Raw genomic sequence first — 12,736 nt, 5'->3', positions numbered from 1 at the left:
TTAAACGAATGAGAGAGAGAGAGAGAGAGAGAGAGAGAAAGTCCCATGCTTTTAAAGTTCGGTATATACATAGTAGAGTCAATGAAAGAGCAGACTGATAGATTCAAAGGTAAGAAGAGACGTATATCTGATAATTATCCGGCTGAAACAAAAGTGAAAATGGACTGAGGTGTTGGTTTGAAAAGGATTAAAATGGACCAGAAAGGCAATTCAGACAAAAGAACTTGAGAAGCAAGAAGTAACTAGTGCTTGGGAGAGGAAGAAGATGTGCAATGGAACAGGATTAATTATACTTAACTGGAAGGAGCTTATGAAGAGCGTTTACAGATGACGACGGGTAGGAGGCAGGAATAAAAGCAGAGTTTCCTTAGAAGCCGAAATCAAAAGAAGAGTGAAGGGAAAAAGACTTTTCATGAGCAGATGGCAAGAAAATGATCACTTACTGATATACAAGAGGATAAATACAATAGTTTTTGCGAGAGTGAGTGACAGAAAACGCATTAGTATTTTGAAGACTTAAAGAGATAATTCTGGGGGAAATGTAGTCGCAATATGAAAGTCACTGCCAACAAGTTTGGGGAAAAAATGGTTCTTGGAGAAAATATGTGAATGGAAAAAGGATGTTTGAAGAGTTATTGGAAATAGAATTTTGAATGTAGACTAAAATGGAATGGTAGATCTAAATGATGCAAGATTAAAGGGTATGGTGAATGTGAGCGTTCTGGTGGATGTGACTACTGAAGCATTAAGGAGGCCAATTAACATATTGAAGGTTAGAAATGTACCAGGTGCTAATGCACACTCAAGCGAGAGATGTTGTGATATACTGGTGAAAGTGCGATTGAGTGGCTGATTAGGGAGTGTCAAGTTGTGGCGGGATCACAAGCAAAGCAAAGCAAGCAACAAGATCTTCCCACATTTCCTTTATCAAAAACGGCTGACATATAGTTCCCCCAGCCATACTTTCCCCTTTACGTTACCAATTACGCAGGACAATTGGCTTAACGAGACACAGAACACACAAAACACAAACACATGTACTCACCTTGGACTCGAGACACTCAGGGCGAGACGTTGTACCGTCCGCTGGATACAGTCGTCGGCACACAACAACCGCTGAATTCAATACACAAAGACACACAAGCACGAAAACCACACAAGAGCTCCAGAAATAAAACATAACAATCACTACGCAAACAAATACCAACAACTCGAAAACAACACAACAAATGGTTAATCTTAATAAGAGCCCCGGCCGATTTTTAGTATAAATGTGTTTATACCTTGAATGAAGATACTAAGTATGTTCTAAGGAAGAAGGAAATTAGTGGCGGTAAGTCCTATCGGTGTAGAAAACACAACTTAAATATTTGTTCCTACAGAAAAAACAGGGTCCTTCATGTTGTTGTCTCTGTCGTATCACCTATGTTAATGAGCTCCTGTTCGTTCGTTTGTGTGCTGCGCAGTCTCAAATTGTCATGGGGAAACCACACCTTCCGAATGACGTCACGAAAAACACTCCACCCAAAAAGTGACATCATTATAGACAATATCCAATCGTAAATAAGCACGTTTCAGTTTTCTCTGAAACAAAAGAAAGCACAGTGTTTTCAGCCAATGACAATATTTAATGTTACCAAGTCGTTAATTTTTTCGGCAAATAAACGTATTTTCTCCATTTAAGCGTTACTTGCACTAGCGCCATGGCCGAATTAGCAGGACCGTGTACAAGGTCCGATTTTGTTGCCCAGGAAAGTTTCCCAACAGTGTGTGAAAATTGCTACGTGAATTAGAGATTTCACAAACTATTATTATGGGAAAATAGAAAGGCTCGTAACTTTTGCCCAAAATCACGGATTAATCAAGAGTGAACACATTTGCCCGACGTGTAAGGAAAAGTGCCGTCTTGACTTGAACAAAAAAAGCCTTTCGGTGCGATAAAACCTATGTAGTGTCAAAAAAGAGAAAAAAAAGTGTAATTTTTTGTCTCAATATTTAAAAACACATGGTTCTCCAAGTCTGACGTGGATATTGAAACTAATTTAACATTTTGCTTTATTTTTGTATCTGATTGGTTTTCTTATAAGTTTGCTAATTTTGAGCTTCATCTCAGCGATCCCACCATCGATGATTGGGCTTCATTTTGTAGGGAAGTAATAGTAAATTGGGTATTTAGGCGGTCTCATAAAATTGGAGGGGAGGGTAAAATAGTGGAAATTGACGAATCAAAATTTGGGAAGAGGAAGTATAATGTGGGCAGAATTATAGAGGGTCAGTGGGTATTAGGGGGAATTTGTAGGGAAACTAGGGAGTTCTTTATGGTTCCTGTTGAACAACGAAACACTGAGGTTTTGCTTGCTGTCATTAAACAGTACATCGAACCAGGAACAACAATCATTTCCGATTGCTGGAAAGCATACGATTGCCTGAAAAACGAGGGCTACAAACATTTACAGGTCAATCACAGTGTCCACAATTTTGTTGATCACAAACTCGTGCCCATACCAATACGATAGAGAGACGGTGGAGAGATGTCAAGAATTTAGTCCCAAAATATGGCCGGCGTAAAAAACATTTTGTTGGATATTTAGCCGGTGCATATTTCAAATTGCACATTCAAGACCCCTTACGAAGGTTTCACGCCTTTGTGAAAGCTCCTGCTGAAGTGAATCCTCCACTGTAAGGTAAGCTATTTCCTGTATATATTTTGATTATGGTGTGAAATATGCTGGAGTATTGTCTCTCAGTTAGCCTAATCGCTGCTCAAATTTTTCGGAATTGTCATGAAGTGTGCAGGGAAGGTAGTGCCCTTAAGGGGGGGGTCGCAGGGGGGGCGAAGCCCCTCCCCCCCGCTAGGCCTAGGTAGGGGTACGGCGTTCTAGGTTAGGTTAGGTGGTTTGTTTGGTTAGCTAGTGCCCTGGAAATCACTTTTCTCCTGCTTACCCCCACCCAAAAACCCCGGTTCCCACTGGGGTTCCCCAAGATTGTTAGATGGGAACAAGGGTATAATTGCTTGATGCCACCAATATTAATGATCAGTTTAAGCATAATCAATAAAAAATACATCGGAAAAATATATATTCTAATGCAAACAAGAGACGGAGCTCTCCTTTAGATTTACCCAACAAATCACACAACAACTCAGAAACACAGCTATTCCCTGCACAAACAACACCAACAACTTCAAAGACAACTCGACAAATTAATACACAAACAACCACCAACACTGTCTCCAACAAACAACTCCCAAACATCAAAACACAAAATCAAACACAACAGACCCTCTTTAGCTTAACAACATCCAGACACACGCACAACAACTAGACAATATCAAAATCAATCAAATCACACAACAACAACTGACCATCAATAGACTGGCTCATCTCTGTCCTGTACGATTGCTCATCACAGACTGACTCACTGACTGACCTGGCAACTGCGCCAGCAGACCCAAAAAAAAAAACCCCGGGATTGCAAACAAGCAAACCCACCTTAAAACTATCCATCCACCACTTACGTCTTTCTTTCTATCTCTTCTCAGTAGCTTGCTCCACTCACAACTCTTCAGAAAAAAAAACATTCACTTAATTCACATTAACCACTACCAGCAACCACCAAACACGAACGTTACACATCAAACATAAGAAAACATTTAAACTCTCAATTATTCCCGACAACTACAAACAACCCAATGACTCTCTCTCTCTCTCTCTCTCTCTCTCTCTCTCTCTCTCTCTCTCACGCAACGCCTTAAAGACGTTGTCAAATGTAACTACCATATCACTCCTCCATAAGATATTTCTGGATTAGGGAAGGATTCTTAAAGAATGGGCGATAGAAATCATCGTACTTTTTTGTATAAAGGTAAAGGTTTACAGCCAAATAAGAATGATCTAGGTATAATATTACTTAGTATGCTAGGGTAGAAGTACGATAGGGTTTTGTTTGAGAAAGTAATGCAAATTACAAAAGGATTAATAGGGGGAGATCCTTGTGGGTTAAGACAACGAGGGTACACAAATCCGGGCTGACTGGCCGCAGCTCAACTGGCCGCTGGGGACGACTGGCCGCAGCCGACTGGCCGCAGCGGTAAGAGAGAGAGAGAGAGAGAGAGAGATTTTTTTTTTATCTTTTGAAGGAAACTAGTGTTTATTTATTTATCTATTTTTTTTAAATACCCTTTTGATTTTTGTGATTGTTGTTATTGGTTATAAACTCTTTCGAATAAAACTGGTTTTTATTGTTATTAATGGTTGAAAACTATTTTCATTTTTTAAATGAGAGCTTGATACTTTGCCAATTGGACTGTTTCCTGTTTTAAATACATTGTTGAACTTTGTAATTATTGTTAATGGTTATAAACTATTTATTTCATGTATGCATATCATTTTTGAAAAGAGGTTTTCTCTAAGAAAAGAATAATACTTAAAATGTAAATTTTATTACACAGCTGAATTACATAGAAGTTACATAAAATCTGAATTACTGGAATAAAAAAATTAAGAAAATAAAAGATAATTAAAGATAAAAAAGTTAAATTTCACTAAAAAGCTGAATTATTGAATAAAAAAATCAAGAAAATAAAAGATAATTAAAGATAAAAAAAGTTAAATTTCATTAAAAAGTTGAATTATTGGAAAATAAAAACTGCTTAAAATAGCAGTTACATAACTATATATCTTAAGAGAAGTTATGAGCAATTCCTCTCAGATACTCTTCGTCTTTTAGATTTACTGTATCTAAATATTTTCTGTGTGAGAGAGAGAGAGACAGAGACAGACAGATAGACAGAAATAATTTTTTTCTCTCATCTCTTCGTCTATGGACAGTTGGGCTGCGGCTAGTCGGCCCCTGCGGCCAGTTGGGCTGCGGCCAGTCGGCCATGGCCAGTTGGGCCATGGCCAGTCGGTCGCGACCAGTTGTCCCATTCCCCCCAAATCAAGGGTTTGCTATGACACAGTTGTGTAAAAAGTTTGCAATCAGAGAGGTGAAGCTTTGTGAGGCTTACGTGGCTCTAGGAAAAACTAACATAGAGAACATAGTTAGAATTTTGAGGGTTTAAGGTATGTGTGGAAGGTAATTTGTTGAGAACAATGAAAAGTTTCAATAATGAAAGCAAAGCATGTTCTGGGATATTCGGACAGTTGAGCGTAAAAGTTGGTCTGAGACGAGAATGTATCGTTTTCATAGCTGTTATGAATGGAGTCATTCTAGAAGCCTGAAGAGCACATGAGACGTGCGTGAATTACTTTGGCTTAAGACAGGAGAGGTAAGTGGAGTATGATGTGGCGGATTTTGCGGGTGAAACAGTAATAAAATGAAATAGAATAAAAAAAACTCTAGATACTAGTGAATGAATCTGGAACTGTTTGAAAGAGATGGAAGTTGATGTTTAATGTAGATGAAAGGACAAATGTCGGAGCTGGCAAGATGAATTGTAAACACAATGAGGTGATTTAGTCATGAGGGACAACTGATGATATGCTGAAGGAAAGTTTGTACAGTTCTTAAGTGTTGGAATTAAGGAGAGGAAGGCATAGAAATTGATGCTTTGGGGGAGTATAAAAGATATGTTAGTGACCAAGGGCCTTCATGTCCAGGGAGTAAGAGATTACATGCAAGACAGAGATGTCCGGAGCATTGGATGTAGGGGTACAGTGCTTACGGGTGAGTCTTTTGTGTAGTCAAGTGAAGAGGCCCATTTTGGAAGTTTTTTGCACAAGGGTTCAACCTAAATGCTTTAATCACAGGATGAATGTGGCAACGAATGAAGCTCCTATACCTTCTTTTCCGAAGTTACCCTTAATAAGGAAACGGTTTATTGCTGAAAAACACTCATTTGTATCGTGAAAAACCAGTTGATAAATATTTCGACAGAACGTCATTACCGAATCATTAAATTTATATAGTTCCAAAAGGACTCCGCATCAAAAATAATAATAATAATGATAATAAAAAAAATGAAACGACCCAGTTCATTAAGCACACATTTTCCTTTCCTTTACAAATTCTACCTCTCCCTTTAAAACCGAAGAGGAATGGGTCAATGTAAATTTCTGGTCACCCAATTAGTGAGGGCTCCCTCCATTTCATTAAAAAGATCAAATAACTTTTTTCTCTAACTTTTAGTTTCCATTCACTCCCCTTTGTATAGCCTACCAGCAAGCGGTTAAGGACTCCACCTCATCGTCCTCCCCCTAATCCTTGTCCCACCCCCCTCTCCTTCTCTCTCTCTCTCTCTCTCACTCTCTCTCTCTAGATTTTATTTATTAAACGGTGGAAATTAAAACAAAACTATTTAACTGAGATATCATTCTTTAAATTGGCCAAAAAATAACTTATTTAAATGATGGTTCCAATGGTTACTTTAAGAAAAATTGGTACCAAAACCAGGACTTAACAAAAGAAAAAAGTTAAGTAAATCAAAGTATGCTCTCATTCCCTAAAATTTGTCAAATCAGTTTCAGAGTACAACGTAATTTCATTGTGGTCTCACCCCACGGTTTGCTGCGCATTAGATAAATCACGCGATCTTGAATGATTCTGAGTACCTGTCTATAAATGTTGTTATTTCCGAATCCAAGATGACAGGTTCCAGATCTGGCGCTTCGTTATTCTGAAGTGTTGTTTTCCAGCGCAGTTGTGAGCGGCCTTCAGGGATCGTCGTCATCCTCCGGAAAAATGAAGCTCGAAATCGAGGTTTCCTTTTTTCACGATCATGGTCAGTTTGATGTAGACCGTCACTGGATGTTTACCCGTTGTTCACATTCCATAATGTACATTTCAACAGAGAACATCCACTTCCCCTTTACGAATGGAATGGAGTGGAATGGAATATAAAATTCATGCTAGAGGCTAAGTGATGGGACCTATGAGGTCATTCGGCGCTGAAAGGGAAATTGAGAGTCGAAAGGTTTTGAAGGTGTAACAGGAGGAAAAGCTCAAAGCAGTTGTACTATGAAACAATTCTTAGGAGAGGTTGGAAAGTAAGATGGAAGAAAGAAAATATGAAGGGAGTTACAGTAAAAGAATGAAAGGGGTTGCAGCGAGGGGCTGCTAAGCTTGCGGACGGAAGGATAAATTCTGGGGCCACCCTTCTAAGGAAAACCGCGAAAGGTCAAAAACTTTTCCCAGAGTAAAACAGACCTGCGTTTTGAAAGTGATCAGTTAGTTTTCAAGAAATGTCACTAATACGCTACCACCCTCCATTGGGTAGTAAGTCGACATCCCTTCAACAATTATTGAGCAGAACTGATGATAACAAACGCATAATTAGATGTCAGTCAGTATTCCACACCTACTAGTTTAGTCATTATTTTTTGTTTTGTTTTGTAGATTACACCTAAGTAACGCAGTAAACTGCATAACTTGTCAAAGGTAAAAATAAAGATATAATACAGGTAAATTTCTCTGGAACGATACTGAAATGATTTTTTTAACGTCTGATTTACTTTGTAAAATATGATGTTTAAAATTTTAAAATTACACTGTAACACAAAACTACGATGGTCAACCCTAGCATTCTAGATCATTTTACACATTTTCATCTGAAGAGGAAAAGAGAAAGCGACACTCGGACACACACAGATATATATATATATATATATATATATATATATATATATATAATATATATATATATATATATATATAAAGAGAGAGAGAGAGAGAGAGCTGCCATTACAACTGGGTTTTCTTACTCAATTTCTTTCTCGATTTTCTACCTGAATAATTTGCTAAATAAATCAAAGCACTTCATTTCCAAACTATTTTTAGGTGCTTTCAAAAGAGAATTACTGGTTTGACTTTATTTTTGTTTTGCATTAAACTTTCAGTAAAACAAACATGCCAAGAGCAAACATATTTTGTGCCGCACGGAAGAATGAATATATTATAAGTGAGCTGTGCTGCAAGAGAGTTACATAAATTTTGAGCCTGGTTCCTCAGTGCAAATGAATTTACTTGTCAGTATTTGAGGCAGTATAATAAGTCATTTTATAGCATTTTGACATATACAACCGAACACTTTAAAAATGTGTTTTGTATAGCTTATTGTTCAGTATTGGAACACTTTCAAGGTGCTTAATAATATATTATCTGAAGACGCGAGCAATATTATCATTCACATTTGCCTTTATAGACTTGGAAAAATGAACAAGCTTGGTCAGTGTTAATAACTTGCTGATAAATGTCTGAGCAATGCAAGTTTTGTTGGTGAATTTTCTATTCAAGTCGCCTTAATCAAGTATTTGTGAGATTTAAAGTAAATCTTAGCGATTCAACTGCTGTTCAGTTCCAAAAACGATGGTGCTTTTTCAATTAAAGGCCCAGAAAGCCTCTGGGTACCTACTGGTCATCTTAAAACTGCTGTCTAGAAACGGAACCATAAGAGGTGAACGAGATCTATATTTATCAACATCTTCGAGTCCCTGTCATCTCTTACCTTGACCAACTCGTACCCTACCAACACGTACCTTAACCAACCCGTACCTTAACCATGCCGTACCTTTGCCAACTCGTACCTTTACATAGTCTACCGGCATAACAGTATAATATTAACTTCGAATCTTAACATGTTGGGCACAACCCACCAATTGGAAATTAATTATAAAGAAAACGTAAGGTTTTTAGTCTTTATTGCATCATTAACATCTTTAACATAATAATTAATACACACACACATATATTAAAATGTTAATATAAAGTCTGTACTGATCTGTAAAATAATAAAATTGAATGTAATAATTAAAAAAATCGTTTTCAATTTGACAAAAATCACATTGTTGTTATGAACTACGTACGTGTTTTTCTGCATACTGATGGTCACTTTATTTAAGTACTGTAAAAAGTTACTTTATGTATAGAATATATATTAAAATTGAATTACCTCAAAGTTGAGTTCTTGTGGTTCAGCAGGACGAAGTTTCTGTTTGGCGCGATTAACAGCCCGAATGAGGTTGGCCTGGTTTACTCTACTGCCTGCCGGCTGGTCTGGGTCAGCATGTTCCCTGATTAAGGTCTCAACCACGTCACCAGTTGATCGGAAGACGTTCTGGCAACCCTGTGTCTTGGCCTATAATGGTATTGGAAAAAAGTACAGTTTAATTTTAACGGTAAATAAAATAACTATTCTAATGTATAAATACTGAAAAAAAATTTTGTACATGTTGCAATTGAATCAACATATTCATTAAAATTTTCATTTTGGAGATTTTTGATAGTTTTCAGTGAGACACAATTAAGAAATGTTTACCTGTGTTGTTATTTGCACTGATGTCAGCATGCCTGGAGTTGCTGTGTGACAATGCTGGAAACGACCAGGACTGAAGTCGTCACCATTCTGTAGAACTTTTGCTGTGCAGTTTGTTGTCTTGTTGCGAACAGAACACCACCTCGTCGTTGAGTCACCTTTCTGTTTCTGAAGAAAAAAAAAAAAAAAAACTACAGCATTTAATACGCATGTATATAAAAACCCAATTACAAGTCTTGAGTTTTGAGAATTAGAAAAATATCGAAAACAAGAAAAATAGCGATGTATAAAGAAATGATATACATTTTATATAAAAACGAGATAGCGATATATGGGGAAAATGAATGGATAATGAATGAATGTTCTACATGTTCTGATTTAATTTTCAATTAATTCTTTACGACTTTGTATTAAAATTGTCTTATCAAAACTTATTTAAGGTAAGTTTCACTAACCTTTACTGTATAAGTGTAACCGTCGATATCCACGAGTTTACGCTTGCCCCTCTGCGATGCACCGTCGACAATACTGTATCTTGGTCTGTTATCTGGTTCTGGTAACTCAGCTGGAAGAGGCTCGTCATCTAGGATGGAACTGAAAAAGAAAAATTTACACATTACAACTACATAAAATTGGGATCCTTTATTTATTTTATAATATCAGTCCTCTTCATTTTTGATGACATACCATTTTATGAGTTACACTGTCACTTAAATATGTATTTTAAGTTGATACTTTTAACACTTACTTTTCTGTGATGATATCCGGAGTAGCAATAGAGCGATCTGTTATGTCAAAGGACCTATCAGGCTGGATAGTAGAAGAATCAGAGTCGTCGTCGGATATGGTGAAAGATGAGTTGTTGAGCTGATTGTTGTGTCTGTTGAGTTGCTGTTAGACTGGTCAGCTGGGTTAATGGTATGGTCTGCCGAATTTATGGGGCTCTGGACTGAAGAGTTAGCAGTTATCTGGGCTGACTGGGCTGCTGTGTGTGTAGACACTCTGGTGCTTTCGGCAACTGGTATATCAGGAACGCTTGAGTGGTCTGCTGGTGCACCACATTTGTTACAAAAGAGGTCGATGTTTTCTTCACCGGTAACAAGTTGGGCGTACAGTTCCTCAGACACACCTAAAATATAGCTGATGGCTTTTAAAACATTTTGAAAGTACTGGACAAAACCTTACTAATTTCAACATAATCTTTCTGTCGGACTTGGCAAAATGTTTGCATGCCGCGATTTCTCGGGCATCTTCTAGTAATTATATACACAAAGACTTACCAGTGTCACAGTGACGATGCTGCCAACCATTACAGGTGTCACACTGCAGAGCTTCTTGTCGTGCAGTTACTGTCTTTTTACATTCTATACACCGAGGACGAACCATGTTTTCGAAATATGAACATTTTTTATTCGTTCTGTATATATATCCCTCCTCTTAGCTTGGCTTACACAGCCCTTAGACCTTTGTAGATGGTATATGTTGCTTGTACAAGAATTACTCAAGAGCTCTTGAAACATGCTTGCCGCTTAGTAATAGGTCTTCATTGTTTTTACATAAAAGATCAAAATAGGTAATTAACCCCAAACAGTCGTTTCTGTTATATACGTGTTAATTATTACAAAAACACCAGTAATGAACCAATAATTAAGTTATTTTTATAATAAATACATATATATATAAAATATATAATCCAATTTTTAATTATTGAAAATACTTATTTTTTTACTAAATATAAAAATAACCTCTAATAATGAAAACATTAAATTTTTAAACCAATACACAAAATATTCCTTGAAAATATGTAATCAATCTTTATTCATATTATATATGTAAAGGTACGAGTTGGCGAAAGTACGAGTTGGTGAAAGTGAAAGTACGAGTTGGTAGGGTACGAGTTGGTCGAGGTACGAGTTGTCCTGCTTGCGAATATTACTATGACTGACCTGTTATTTATATACTACAAATGAAAAAAATGTTGTCATGCACATAAATCTTACACACACACACACACAGAAAACGCGTTAAGAAATTATATTAGCTCTTTTTTTTTTCCACTGAAGAATTTTCACTAGAAACAGCCATAAGCCTTCTATAATGCCATAATTTTCCTCTCGAGTTTCCTCCGTCTACCAATTTTTGTTTGAAAAAATTGCAATATAACGCAGCCCGTCGTACTTTTTTCTCTCTTTAATCTAAGGGAAAAAAATGCGAATAATGATTGAAAGGGTTGAATTCCCCTCTGTCATAAGTTTGGGAACAAAGCTAATTTCACGCATAATTTGGTCCGCTTGAAATAATTTGTGACATTTTAAAACTTGTTCCACGGGAAGTTCCTAAAAATGTACGAAATTAGTTTCACTGAAAGTTATTAGTGTACTGGAATACGCTGTGATTTTTATTTATTTCAGTTATTCACTTATAACGAGTTTGTCAGTGAAGCAATATATATATATATATATATATATATATATATATATATATATGTATATATATATATATATATATATATATATATATATATATATATATACATACATATATATATATATATATATATATATATGTATATACATACATATTTGTATAAGTTACTAACTCTCTCTCTTTCTCTCTCTCTCTCTCTCTCTCTCTCTCTCTCTCTCTCTCTGCGACATCCGTGAAATGTAAGGAGGACATATCGATGAAACACGATGAATTTTTCATTTGAAATTAAGAAAATTTATTTTAACAATCTAAAGGTACTACTTCTCAGTCCGCCATGTTTTCCTTTTGGGAAGTCACATACAGAGGCGAAGGAGACAAGCTCTCTGCCACTCATTGTTTTCAAATTTAAAATTGACAACAGATTCGTCAGAGTCCAAAGTACCATCCTTTGTAGACGTCCTACGCCTCTCCAAAAGCGTCACTCTAAATCTGTCTCTATGACTTTCTGGCCGAAAGCCTTTCCTTCGAGATAGCGCCTTGTTTCTTGGGATACACGTGAAACACCCACAGCAGAATCTAACTGGCATTGGACACTATAGAAGCATCCTACCTGAATGCCCCGGCAATCCAGGGCAGGTCATATAAGGCTGCACAGAGGTTAAGAAGCCAAGCAAGTGGAATCTGCGAGAATGAAGCCACAACAGTCAACCACAGCAACACCCATTACACAGACCACAAAACAACGTTGAACTTCGAGGAAAAAGGTCAACTAAACCCCAAAACCACGGAAGACTGAGCCTTTACCTTCCCTTCCTTCCATCAAACTACCTTCCACCTTCCAAACCTAAACATCTCCTTAACCTCACCTGTTCTTGACCCCATCTCCTTCCTCCTCCGATGTTCTAGCCAGTACTAGCCGAGAGAGACACAACAGACAGTGAGAGTTGTATAACTATCACAGTTGAAGGGATTATTATTCTTTTCGAGAAGCCGACAGGAAAACCTGTCGACATAACACTGCTGGAATGTATGCAGCCCAACGTCATCCAAAGCCCTCGG

This window comes from Macrobrachium nipponense, chromosome 5, assembly GCF_015104395.2.
Source record: "Macrobrachium nipponense isolate FS-2020 chromosome 5, ASM1510439v2, whole genome shotgun sequence".
Taxonomy (NCBI): Eukaryota; Metazoa; Arthropoda; class Malacostraca; order Decapoda; family Palaemonidae; genus Macrobrachium; species Macrobrachium nipponense.
The sequence above is the reverse complement of the archived record's forward strand: the minus strand, read 5'-3'. Positions refer to the sequence as shown.